This window comes from Mixophyes fleayi, chromosome 2 (assembly GCF_038048845.1).
Source record: "Mixophyes fleayi isolate aMixFle1 chromosome 2, aMixFle1.hap1, whole genome shotgun sequence".
Taxonomy (NCBI): domain Eukaryota; kingdom Metazoa; phylum Chordata; class Amphibia; order Anura; family Limnodynastidae; genus Mixophyes; species Mixophyes fleayi.
In genome coordinates, this window is record NC_134403.1 from 317,366,749 (window position 1) to 317,381,087 (window position 14,339).

General features: G+C 39.8%; 1 long non-coding RNA gene across 1 annotated transcript; it reads right to left on the reverse strand.

Moving 5' to 3' along the window:
- Positions 1-327: 327 nt before the first annotated feature.
- Positions 328-13,538, reverse strand: LOC142140450 (uncharacterized). Its single transcript, XR_012688488.1, has 3 exons — positions 13,305-13,538; positions 2,840-2,888; positions 328-2,388 (listed from the first exon to the last, which is right to left on the reverse strand). It is a non-coding gene; the product is annotated as an uncharacterized LOC142140450 (long non-coding RNA).
- Between the last annotated feature and the right edge of the window lie 801 nt (positions 13,539-14,339).

Sequence of the window (14,339 nt, forward strand, 5' to 3'; positions counted from 1 at the left end):
AAACTTTTGCTGACACTCTGTCTCCTTACAGATCACATACTTATGTTAGCTCCATTATTTTTCCAGCATATCCTGAGGCTCCATGGCATCTCTGAAAACTATTGTGCCTGATAGGGGCATACAATTCACACCACATCTTTGGAAAGCCTTCTGTAATCTGCTTTTGATACATCTCAATTTTTCATCTGCATATCATTCCCAGACAAATGGACAGACAGAGTTAATCAGACCATAGAACAATATCTAAGATGCTAAACCTTTCTTTTTACAGGATGATTGTCCAGAACATTTACCATGGGCTGAATTTGCTTATAATAACTCTCCGCATTTTATCTCTGGAATATCACTTTTCTACTGCATTCATGGGGTTCATCCTAAGGCCAATTCTTTTTCTACTACCCAGTACAATATCTGATCATTGGAGGGCCGATGGACCTGAAGAAAGGTCATGGGTCATTCCTCGTGGTCTCCATACTGAGAAACTAAAAGAATCATTCCATCATCAATTTCAGAGCAAACCCTGCTAGGTGTCCATTGACCCCTTCTCAAGGAAAGGGGGGTGCTGCTATGTTTTCATCTGCATGGCATTTTTGCTTATTATTCAGAGCTGCTCTCCCTCTGACTGCTGATTGGAAAGCTGCATTTATAATCTCTCACTTGCACTCATTGCCAGTGATAGCATTACATGCTAGCTTCCTGGTTCCTGTGTGCTTCTAACCCTGCAATAAGCAGTTCCTGGCTCTGCATAGAGTGATCTTCTGATTCCTGAACCTTGGCTTTGCAATTTATAGTCTGCTAGTTCCTGATGTCTGACTTTGCATCTGCATTCTATTAATATAGATCTACCCAGTATCCTCAAGTATATACTGCAGTAATTATCAGTGCTCACTCTGAGGGGTAGTATAACTGTGTTATATTCCTGCATTGTCACAGAGACTGTGTTATAATCCTGCATTGCCATAGAGACTGTGGTATATTCCTGCATTGCCATAGAGACTGCGTTATATTCCTGCATTGCCACAGAGACTGTTATATTCCTGCATTGCCAAAGAGACTTTGCTACATTGCTGCATTTTTTATAGTTCTGTGATTCACCCCTGCACTACCTCAGAGTCTACTTTCACCTGTCTTCTCTTAATTTCAGCAATATCCAGTGTGCTTGTGCTCAGACTATCATTACATATAGTAAACTGTATGGAAAATATAACTGAATTGCCAGGGGCCATCTAGCCCAAGCTTTAGGTAATTTTAATAGTTTAAATTAATCTGAGCCTCATTTTTAATACTATTTAGTAAAATACAAATATATAGTGATGCTTAGCATTCATTATCTTTTTTCTCCCATCCCTGATACTGCCCTGGATTATATTTTGTTGCCTGAGTGGCACCCTGAAGCCCTTGTATTAACTGTTAAATTAGATTACCCTGCTTTAACCACATGAGATCAGATACTTCATGTTAATGGAGTTGGATTACTCTAACTATAGCAGACCCTGAATGCCTCCTTCTTTGCCGAGCTGCATCTTGTTGGCAAAGTTGTACTCACCTCTCTCCTTTTGCCCCAATGCAGTCCCTTTCTGTTGCCTGTTGGTACAAGAATGTCAGTAACCTACTTATCAGCTGGCACAATCACAGTGTCCAGGGCGCTGGCATGCATAAGGGACAAAGTTCAATGGCAGTAGTGCTGCATAACTGGGGGGGAGTGGGGGTAGGTGGGAAATGATAGCTAACCCAGGAGAAAAGTAATTGTCTAAGGGGGCTGGGGTATAATGGCTGGGCCTTCTGTGTGGGCTAAGGATGTGATAAAAGTCAGAAGGAATTGGGGCAATCAGGCCCTAACCGTCAGAAAGTAGTAATTAAGTGGGCACCATAAGTTCAATAAGGGGTTTGATGAAGGGGTTAACAGATGGCTGGCCAAAGTATGTTTTGGGCTAGCTTTTGGCGCCCAGGTAAGATAATGGCCTGCAGTCTCTGGGAGGAAAGGGGGTCACTGGAGCACTACAGGGACTACGGTTGGTGGCGGGGCTAACATGGTAGACAAAACAGAGCTGGGGATGAAGTGGCCCTAAAGGGTGATTGAATAGAAAGACCCAATGCTGGTGGGGGATGGACAATGTGATGGATTCACAGATACTGGGTGGTAGTGGAAGACCAGTTGGTTAGAGAGCATTGGGGGAATGGTAATGATCCCTGGTGATCTGGTGGAGCTTCCACTGCGGTGGAATTGATGTAGCATATCACTTCTAGTTCGATCTGTTCAGAATTGAATGATGCAACAGTAATGCCTGTCTTTCTCTTCTTCACAGGAGTTTTTTTGGTCTTCCATAGCCTCGCTGAAAAGGACTGGATTCTTGCCAGCGTCACCTGCATGTATTTCATAGACAGATCCTGGAAGACAAAGGTAAGGGTAAGTGTTTGAACATGTTCCTCCTCCTACCTGCTAGTGCCTCTCTCCCATTTTTATTGCCCTTCTGTAAGGGGAGGGATATGGCTGCCTCACCTCTATTCTTCCCACCCTGGGACCAAATGCAGACAAGCCCCCTTTAAATGAAACAGCAAGTTGTAACAGAGTGCCCATGAGACCCATATCTCATCACTCTGCCCTCCCCATGCTGCAAACCATGCTGGGTAACCCCTCTTGGGCATCTTTTCATCCGTCTGTATTCCTTAATTTGCAGTTATGGACCAACCAGTAGTTGCTTATTGTGATTGTTGCCGACTAAGCAGTTTATACTGCAGTGGTTACAGTTGTATTTTTAGGCCTAGGTGGTTACTTTTCCTCTGCATAGAGTATCTATAGAATATCTATCTGCTTTTTATAGTTATACCTCATAGTCACCTGAAATAGATGAATGAGGGGTGCTTCTAAACAGGTTTTCTCAGGCCCTCTGAAATAACACAAACAAATATGAATTAGATCAGCACAAGCTAAATATATGCAATGCAGCTAATAAGGCTAAAAGTAACACTGAGCTCTCTCGCAGCTGCCTCCTCCTCCTCTGTGAGTGAGTATTGCCCAGTCTACAGTAATATGTCTCACCTAACTCACCAATTACTAAAACCATGTCACCATTCTCCTCCACAGCCATATCACTGCCTGTAGTAAGTTATCCCATGGTATTCTGTCCTTACTAGGGATGGTCACTGCGGAGCTGGTATACTGGAGCTAGAGCAGGTCGGAAATGAGAATGGAGCAGAGTTCCAGCACCTAAATCTCTTTCTCCTAACACAACATTTTGAAATGAAATGTAAAATTAGACTTAAAATTAATATTTATATCTTATTAACATTATTTAGACAATTCCATCTAATATACACTACATTTACTTATATTGACAGCTAAACCTATAAAAATTCAGTTTATTAATAGCCCTGGAATTGGAACGTGAGAAAAGATGCAGTAAGTGAAACTGCTCAGAACTGGAGCAGTCGTTCTAGAAGCAGCCTACAGGTGGCGCTAAGAGTTTGTATTGTAGCCAGCCTAGAGATGGAGCCAAATAAGTGAGACACAGCATGCCAGCATTGGAGGCAACTGTATACAGGTATTGAGGGCACCCTTATTGGCAGCATGCTATAGCTATGTTATGTTCATTTAGTCACTATAAATAATAATTGTCCGCTGCGTTCAACGTGGTTCCAACGCACAAAGAACTTTAATAGCAAGATGTAACAAATAACAATTAAATAAAATAAAGTACAGCTGATACATACACAGCGCACTGGATCCAGCATACAGTCATTCAATCCTGAAGCCTGTGGTCAAAGTAGACTGATTAATGGTCTCAGTGCCTGGTTTATATACAGTTTGTATACAGTTTGTGGTACATAAAAACAGTGGTGATGTCATGGCATTGTTCCATTGGTTCAGGATTTAAGACAGTCCAGTATAATGCAGGTCATAGGTCGGTTCAAATGATGCTCTCCAAGGCTGGGGGTCAACTCTCCAACAGCTGCTTACGTGTCTTACTACTAAAATGCTGGTTCAAACCAGTCTATTAGCATTCAAAACACAATATAATTTTGACCATTAATGCTTTATCATCCATACCTAGCATACGCAAGGTGCAATCGCTTAGCCAATAGTAGCACATGTCTGATGGTAGAAAGTGGATTAGAATGACACTAAACATGATACATTTCCTATATCCTGAACCTTAGATATCAATAATGTGGTTTTACCATTATTATATTAAACTATTAAATTGATTACATTTGATTATAAAAGACTATGCACTGGAACTTTATTAAGGTGAACTATTTACAAATGAATGTGTGAATGTAAATGTATGTAGAAGTGTTCGCTAGTGTTATTGTGTAATACGCCCTTCCACGCCGTAGCGTGCTATACGCATATTTTCAGATAGTCAATTAAATTGATGGTTATTAATTTGACACAACTTCATCCAATTATTTGACTTTTACAGCTAAAAAGGTTTGACCTAAACAATTTAAGCAATGTGTGTGTTTAGAGATACAATGTGTCCTCTTTTCAACTTAAAAAATATGACAACCATAACCACAAGCAAACACCTGTAATCCAGGACACAGGCAGGATTGAAACCAGGGAATCAAGAAACAGTGTAGTAAAGAGATCAGGGGGTAAATGTATCAAGCTGAGAGTTTTCCGGCGGATTTGAAAAACCAATCAGATTCTAGCTATCATTTATTTAGTACATTCTACAAAATAATAGCTAGAATCTGATTGGTTGTTATAGGCAACATCTCCACTTTTCAAACCCGACGGAAAACTCTCAGCTTGATACATTTACCCCCAGGACTGATTGACAGAAACACAGGTCAACATCATCTGCTATAGGATCAAGACGTGTTACTAGTGCAAAGATCGTATGCTATACAAACCCTTATATATTTTACATTAATCTGGTACATTTATAGATATTAAGTTGATTTTATTATGCTCCTAGAGGTGCCATCATAGCTGTACTTATAATTTGTGAGTCAACAGTGAACTGAAGTGAACTGAAAGCAATTCATTTAATCCAGTTAGCAATTAAAGGTATATTACAAAAATCACTTTTAAAATGTTAATTTTATCTTTATAAAGTGAATTACCCTTTTATCTACTTTTCATCTAACAACCCTTGTCTAAGTATGTTTTTCTTTTACAACACATTCTTACTTACTTCTGTGCAGTTAACTATTGCTACCACATGATGGCAACACTAGGACTAATCTTGGCAAAACACACACACACATAACAGAGAGGTGTAACGTTACCAGAACCATTTTATTTATTTATCATGTGTATGTATATAAGTTTGTATTTTTATTTACATTTTACAGTGGAATACTAATACTAATTGTTTTCACAGCACTGCTAACGTGGAAAGCTGGTCTTTATAATTGTGTAAAAAGAAAGCTTTTAATGGCAGTTAGACCTATTTAGAACCTATTTTGGAATCTGGTCTTATGAGTCAGTGGTGAGATGCAAACATGTCAAACCGCTCCTCTCCCTCTAGGTCTCCACACATATCTATGGTGTAGAGAATAAGATTTATACTACTGTGTGTTTATCTAACAACCCATCAAATTGTGGGGTATTCGCCTTGCCGATTATTGTCTGATGCAGACTTGAAGACACAATTCTCCTGGTTGTACTCTATAGCAGGAAAATAATGCTTTTATTCATTGCTTAGTTGCATCCAAGGCTGCTGCCTTCTCTTCCCACCCCTCAGCCTAAACCTGGAATGATTTGGTGATATAGGCAAATTTCTTTTCTGCACTGCTGTAAGACCTGAGTTACATAAAAGTTGGCATGCAGTGCTAAGTTCTGACCAACTTCATCATCGTCATCAGCTATTTATATAGTGCCACTAATTTTGCAGCGCTGTACAGAGAGCTCATTCACATCGGTTATACATTATGTATAATTGTGAAGGGGGGAGCTGCGGTGTGTTCGCGCGCACATGTACATAGTACAACTGCGCATGAGTGACTCACGCATGCACAGTACCTACGGTGCATGTGCCAATTTGGCAACACTGCAACTGCGCATGCGCCAACGGCACACACAACATCCACGTGTGTGTGGTGAATCACCACACACACGTTGCTGCTGGGAGACTGGGAGTTTCCGGGTCTGGACTATAAAATCCAGACCCGGGACTCCCCCTCGCCCTCTCTCTGCCTGCCCCTGGACAACGAGCACTGTCCTACACTACACTACAGACACACTACACTACCAAAAATATATATTATACCACACCACACTACACTACAGAAAATATATATTATACTACACTACAATACAGAAAATATATATTATATAGGCATACACTGCACTATAGAAAATACACTATACTACAGAAAACCTACACTAAGCTACAAGAAAAGATTCTATACTACAGGAACGTTCCCTGCATTGCAGATAAAGAATTGGATCTAGGATACAAGGATCTATAAAGCTATATGTGTTTGCAATGTGGATTTAACAATTTATATACATCTAACTGTGTAGCTATTGTCTGATATCTGTGATATAGTAAAATCAATAATATAAATACTAATTCTTATTAAGGATACATATGTAAAGCAAGGATAGTTTAAGGAATAAAGGTGGTGAAACTAGGGTTAATTTTATATTGATATACTATGTTATGTTGAACAACGTTATGATATATGTGTGAACTGTGAATGCAAGCTTTTCTGTGTTAACAGTAAAATACTTTGATTTAAATACACACATATGTTGTGAGTATTGGTTATTTATAAGGAATATATACTGTGAAGTGCTGCTGAGATACAGTAGTTATTGAATAAATAATTCTGTAAAGCTAAAGTGTTATTTAGTGTGGTCAAAAGACTGAGTAAGGCAACATTGTGTAAGGAAAAGTGCATAAAAGTTGAAGTTTTATAATGCGTGTATCTGAGAACAGAATAAGAGGCTACATGTGCATGTGAGGCGCAACCACAAGTCCTTTTACAATAATGCTGCATGAAACATGCTATTTGGAGAACACTTTGATTGCTATAGACTATTCATAGTTGAGGTCAGGGACAGCATATTCTGAACAAAGCATAAGTATATTTATTGTATGTACATCTCCTGTTCTGTTACCCCAACATAATGGTATTCTCTTGACTCTGGCAGTAAAAGACCTTTGGAGGAGATAGCTGGTCATGTACATTTACAGACACAGCAGAGTGTTGCTCATGCGCGAGCGGCTTCCTCTGGCTGTTACTGGGTAGTCTAGGCATAGGGTTGTAGCTCAGCTGGTTGCCACACACTCATGTAAGGCTTGTATAAGATGTGTGACAGGCTGCTGCACTATCACGGTGGCTGCAGGCTTTCCTCCTCAGAGAGACAAGCGCTGGTGACTAATAATACAGAAATGATTTCAGCCCCTGCAGAGAGACGGCTATTAACGTCCGTGAGTCACAGCTTTGAAGATACAGCGGAGGGAAATGAGAGAGGGAGGACGAGGGGAAAATAGGTAGAGACAAAGACATAGGGAGACAAAGGATAGAAAGAGAGAAGGGAAAACAAAGCAATAAGAATGATGAAATATGACTGGAAAGAAAAACATTATTGATGGAGACTGGAATGTAGAACATAGACAATTAATGAGGAAAAGAATAAAAGGACAATCATATAATAGGTTGGGGTCAGATTAGGGTTGGATAACTCCAAATCCACAGCGTAAAATGTGCATACAATCTGACACACTGTGCATGCACACAATTTAAGCCTGTATTTTGAGCTGAACTTATCTTATATTTGTCCATTTGCACTTGTAGAGGCGGGTCAGAAGTGTTCACTCCTAAATTCAGTGCAGTAAGGGTGTGGATGTATAAGTCTTAGGGACATATTCAATTGTTGGCGTTACAGCCTAAAGTAACGCACCCTGCGCTCTATTACCATCATTATGGTAATAGTGCGTGTAAATACCGTTATTACGGTACTTTTCACGCTGGATTTCAGCTCGCGGCTCAGGGAACTGCGAGCTGAAATACGGCTTAGTATTACCGTAATAACTGCAATACTTTTTTCCCTAGAGGTGCGTCCGAATTTGACTTTGGTGTATCGTTAAGATACACGTTTTAGGAGGCAGTTCTTTGCGTGACTCATAGACCATGTGATGCTGACAGACGTATCTTTGCATAGGATGTATCTATACGTTATATTTAAAGTTGCATGTATTGCACATAAGTTATGTGCTACTCAAAATATAGTCATTGTAAAGTAAGTACGCAAAAGTCACAGTTTTATATTTAGCTTTATATCAGGCCCTTCTTGTAACTTGTCTGATGCATTTGAACCACAAATCCTATTGCCCGATTAAGCCTACTAAGAGATGCCTGGATTTGTAGTTTACCAGCAAGTTAACAGCAACATGAATAAAAAATACCTACAGGAGTCTATCTATAACCCCAGCGCAGTAGCCCTCAATATATACCGCTGCAAATTGCTGTAGTGCATAAAGAAGCACCTCTGCAATTTACTATGCTGAGGCTGTTGTGGGAATCCCGGTGTTGACCCCCTTCTCAACTAAGTGTTTTACCCTCTCCTGTGTCAGCCTAACGCTGCAGGCAAACAGAGAAAGTGTTATGCACGTGCGCAGATCGCTTTCTCCCGGAAAGGGGTACTGCGAAGCCAAGAGAGGCTTCAGCTAGATCCCATAGGAAAAGACCAGTAATGCCATCTGCACAGCTTAATAAACTGACCAGTGCTCCTGTCCCCATAATCTGAGTTCTCTGTTGTTAACCCTGACTTAAATATCAAAAGTGATGCCAGCATTTTGGCTCTTCACTGCTTCTTAAATAAACAAATGCATGACGAACCTTAAAGTCCCAAAACTATTTCCCAAACAATTCTGTATCAAATATATTTTTCTATTGGAAGTACACAATATGAGTGTAATGCATCATGTATTATATTCATACTTACCAACTTTCTGAAGTTGGCTTCCGGGAGCCTGCCGGTGGAGGTGGGCATGAGGGGGGCGCCAAAAATCGCATCATTTTGGACACGCTAAATGCCGCGATTCTCTGTATTTTGGACCAAATTCTGCCCATTTTACCAGGAAGTGGGCAGAATTCGGGAGATTGCCATATTCTCCCAGGAGTCCGTGAGACTCACCCAAAATGTGGGAGTCTCCTGGACATTCTGGGAGAGTTGGCAAGTATGATTATATTTCATTTTTACTTAGTAGTGGAGTGGTTTGTGAGTAGACCTTCATGTTTCAGTCTGACATCAGAAGCAGAAGGTCCAGCTCAATCTAATGTCCCCTACGTTCAGCAACAATCGAAGCTTACCAGTTAAAAAATAAAAACACAAAAATAACCCCAAATTATGAAGTACAGTACTAACTCACGGTGAAACTCTTGGTGAACCCTAATTGAAGGCTGCACAAGAAAAGCCAAAACACTTAAATGTGGCTATTCAGAGTAAAGTCCATATGAATCCAGCTTGTTTGTGTACATTATTGAACTATAGCACTCTGTATATTATAGAGCACTGGATGTATAGAAAGATAAATGAAACCCCAGATGACACAGGTCCTGGATTGTCAGCGCCAGGGGCTCTGTGATTGCAAAGCATGGCTCTTAATTTACAAACTCCTAGGCAGTGTTGCCATGGTTATTACGTATGTCATCTGTTGTATTTATTTAAATAGACCAGTGAGCCAACAGTACCAGATCTCTCCTTGGGATTCCTAGAGAGCCAGGAATAAGATAGTAAGTCTTCTTTAAAGACGTGCATTTGTATTCATCAGGTATGGGAAAGCATATGTGGATGACTGTATGTCATATAAAGATCTGTTTACTATGTGTAGTAACCATTGTACACCTAGTTATACCCGTACATTAGATGTTAGATGTGTTCACGTTTTATGTATGTGCATCCCACACTAATATACTGCGCGTATTCCTACCTTATCTGTTTGGTATTATATACCTTGTTTTGTGGTTTACATGTCCATACCAAAATGTCCAGTAAAAGTATTTTGTAATAAATTGGTTGCTGCACTATCTTTTTGTACCTTGCTGAAGTTCATCTGCAGTAAAGTCGGAACACCCAGGAGTTAATTTAAGTGGTTTGCAGATCTACTTGTAAATAACCTGTGTTTGACATGAGGATAATGTCTACTATGCCACATTCTCACTCTGTGTTACCCCCTCTTGTCTCGGTCTCACCCCTCCCTATTATATTATAAGCTCTCATGAGCAGACAGGCTCCGCACTGCCATTAGGCAGCTTTAGATAGCTGCCTAGGACGCCACTGAAGGCTGGTGCCATCCATTTGTGTGGGCTGCATGGTCTGCTGCCACCCAGAATAAGAAAAAGCTCCAGGTTAATAGCTCCGCACAGAGCGCACAGCCCCTACCTCCCCTCTGCTGGCCACTCACTCTGACAGGCAGCTATGTTACCTCCTCCTGCTGCAGACCACAGGGCATGATGTGTGTAAGTGGAAGCACACAGTCCATTGGTGAACTGGCACTGCCAGGTCATGTGCATGCAGAGGCACCCTGGACTGGCAGGTGAAGCAGTAAGTGTCCTCTTACTGCTGCCAGTGATTCTGAGTATCACTCAGCTTCCTCAGAGAAACTTTCTTTTTGAATTGAGGTGAAACTCTAGGTTATCACCGGGGCATAGTAAACAGGGCCCATGGAGACATTGTTGGATTATGAACATTTAGATATTATATATATTCGGCATGCAAAACCTTAAGCTGCTCCATCTAGAAAATACTTTTGTCTTTTGAAGAACTTCTCATTCACTTTTACAGTACAGCATATTATTTTAGAAATCTCTCTACAGATCTACGTTGCTGTCTATATTTCAAGAATGTCTTAGAATTCTACACACAAAAATGGTAAAGAGCACAAAGCAGATTTATTTTGGTCTTTTGAATGTATATAATTTATTAAGGCATATATGTACTTTCCGCCATCTTGGTTGTACCCCCAGTCACCGCAGTAGATCTGCAGCAGGTCTGGCTGTTAAGGTTGAAGTTTGGTGTATGTGTGTTCATGTTTTAGCTTGTGGGTATGATTTTTAAGGTTATAGTTTGAGCGTATGATGGGTAAGGTTATGGTTTAAGCATATTATGGGTAAGGTTATAGTTTGAACGTATGATGGGTAAGGTTATAGTTTGAGCGTATGATGGGTAAGGTTATAGTTTGAGCGTATTATGGGTAAGGTTAGAGTTTGAGCGTATGATGGGTAAGGTTATAGTTTGAGCGTATGATGGGTAAGGTTATAGTTTGAGCATATGATGGGTAAGGTTAGAGTTTGAGCGTATGATGGGTAAGGTTATAGTTTGAGCATATGATGGGTAAGGTTATAGTTTGAGCGTATTATGGGTAAGGTTATAGTTTGAGCGTATGATGGGTAAGGTTAGAGTTTGAGCGTATGATGGGTAAGGTTGTAGTTTGAGCGTATGATGGGTAAGGTTATGGTTTGAGCATATGATGGGTAAGGTTCTAGTTTGAGCGTATGATGGGTAAGGTTCTAGTTTGAGCCTATGATGGGTAAGGTTATGGTTTGAGCGTATAATGGGTAAAGTTATGGTTTGAGCGTATGATGGGTAAGGTTATGGTTTGAGCGTATGATGGGTAAGGTTATGGTTTGAGCGTATGATGGGTAAGGTTATGGCTTGAGCGTATAATGGGTAAGGTTATGGTTTGAGCGTATGATGGGTAAGGTTATGGTTTGAGCGTATAATGGGTAAGGTTATGGTTTGAGCGTATGATGGGTAAGGTTATGGTTTGAGCGTATAATGGGTAAGGTTATGGTTTGAGCGTATGATGGGTAAGGTATAGCTTGGGAGCATGACGAGAACAGTTATAGTTTGGGAGCATGAATTGAAGATTGAAGATTGTGAGCATATAGATAAAATTAGATATATTAGTAAAATAAAGCTACAAGACACACTACATAAAATACATCTCCTACAGAATATTTAAAAGACAATGCAGCCACTGTTGAGCCTCCATAAAATACAACATATATCTGACTCAACAATCTATTTTTTATCATTACTGAATTATCATGGTTTGTTGAAATATTTACCTTATATCTATTTCCAAATTAATGTTATTCCAAGACTTGTAGACACCTAACACTTATCTCATACAGTAAAGGGCTCTGATACATATTATTTATCATGCACTTAAATTCAGGCCCAATCTAATAAATATATTCAATAACCTACTCTATGACAATATTTGCCATAAAACAACAACATCAATGCTACATAAATAATTTGTTTGCTTATCTTGCTACATCAATAATTTTGTAATGTGATTATTCAATTCAATAATCCAAAATGTGATTATTGGAAATATTATTGCCACTACACCAGTGATTATAATTTAGCTCTAGAACTGCAGTGTCATTTCACATTTTATCAGGTTGAGTTATCACAAGAAACATTTCTGCAGGATACTTGTGGGAGATAACTTATTTGCTCCCAATTCTCTATCCAAACCCCTTTTTACTGACATCTCTGGCCGGCCCCATCCTCAGTTTAAGATGGCCACTTTTGCTACCTTGTTGTGTGTTTGTGTATGGCGGTATGTCTGGCTGTGTTAAAAGACCTGTCCAGTGAAAGGAGCATCTACCTTGTCTGCATTTCTCTTTTAAAATATTAATAATATTAATTACTGAAACAAAATTACTTACAACTTCATTGAATAGGTGTTTACTTGAAGTGTCAGCATCAGGATGCTTAGACGCTCACTACACCAGTGACTCTAAACCAGTGTGTCATGGGTGTCTCATGACTTCCAGCCTGAAAGTGCCACATAAATGTCTTGAAATAAAAAATAAATAAAAAATAACAATAGGATAAAATGCAAACATTAAAATATAAAATTAGCTGCAGTTAACTTTGGTTTTATCGCATACTTAAGCATATATATATATAGAATTATAAAATTAGCATTGACAAGTCACCAAAAATTAATAATGGGGCATTTTGGAGGTAGTCCACAACACCAGACAACTTTGTAGCTACACCATTAATCAATGAATGAATATGACATCACTGATTTGTCATTCTTTAATGCTCACTGCAAAAACTTTACAACCTATTACGACATACTGAGAACAGCAAGTGGAAAAAGAGAAGTGGTACCCCTCATTTTTAGCAACATACAGAATAATGATGTAACCCATGAAATTATTATTAGCCATATGCAGTTGATCGAACCTTATCAAGAAAAAATAATCTACACATCATTAAGAAAAGAATCATCCCTGCAAAACAATGACACATAGTAATTTGGTGATGGTTTCATTCTGCAGAGGTAACCTGTTTCTGGATTCCAGCACTGTACCTTTAAACGCTGGAGCCTGGGGATTGGCTCTGCGCTGATATTCACCAAGCGGAAAGCTGCACCATAGCAGGTGTGAGTGGGAGGAGTGGGAGGAAGGAGGAGGAGGAGAGCAGGGAGATGCGCTACACAGATGTCCCAGGGTTCTCTCGTTATGCCTGCCTTACTCTCCTCCATCCAGCTTATTCAGAGGACGTGATGCGGGTCCCTGTCTGTGTGCTTGTGATATGACTGTTGTCAGGCAGATAGCACCATGTGTAGACGTGAGTAGGTGTGTCTGATGGCTCCATAAGCTGAATGGGGGAAGCAAACCATTTAGAGTTTGAATGACGTGAAGGTGGACCGGAGGTATGAGGCCATAACGTACGTATAGATTGGGCAGCGGCTGTCCGAGTAAACCTTTGGAGGAAGCAGTTTAACACTTACTAGATCTCATGAATACTGACGTTGATTTAAGGTGGTAAATGCAGGGTGGACAATATTCTCCTGAACATGTAATTTAATGAAGGAGATTAATCATTAGTGAAATAACCTGTTACATGTTATGTTAAAAATTCACCCTTGCATGCAGTCTATCAGCATTATTGGCATCTTGGAGCACTGCATCAAAAACGCACCTAACATTCTCATCATTTATTCGGAAAATCTGAACAAACCTACTTGTAACAGTGGGGCCATTTACAAAACAGTATGAATTAGGCAGCAGAGCTATATGTGTCCAATTGATACTGGTAATAATACAAGGGAAGCTCCCATTGAGTAAATTTATGTACTCTCCCTGCTATCATTGTAGTGTCAAAGCACTAGGTTTGTAGTATTTAACTTGATTTCCATGTATATGAATTAGGCTATAGGTATATATACACTGGTGACTTTATCACATGTCCTATAAATGTATTTTGAAAATGTGCAAATTTTGCTGTATGATTATATGAGGATTTGCTATCACTTTCAACCCCCTTTGGCTTATAGCCACATAACCTGCATCATTTGTGTGTCAGTATTGAAAGGGATGAGTTGGGCACCCTATCTCAAATA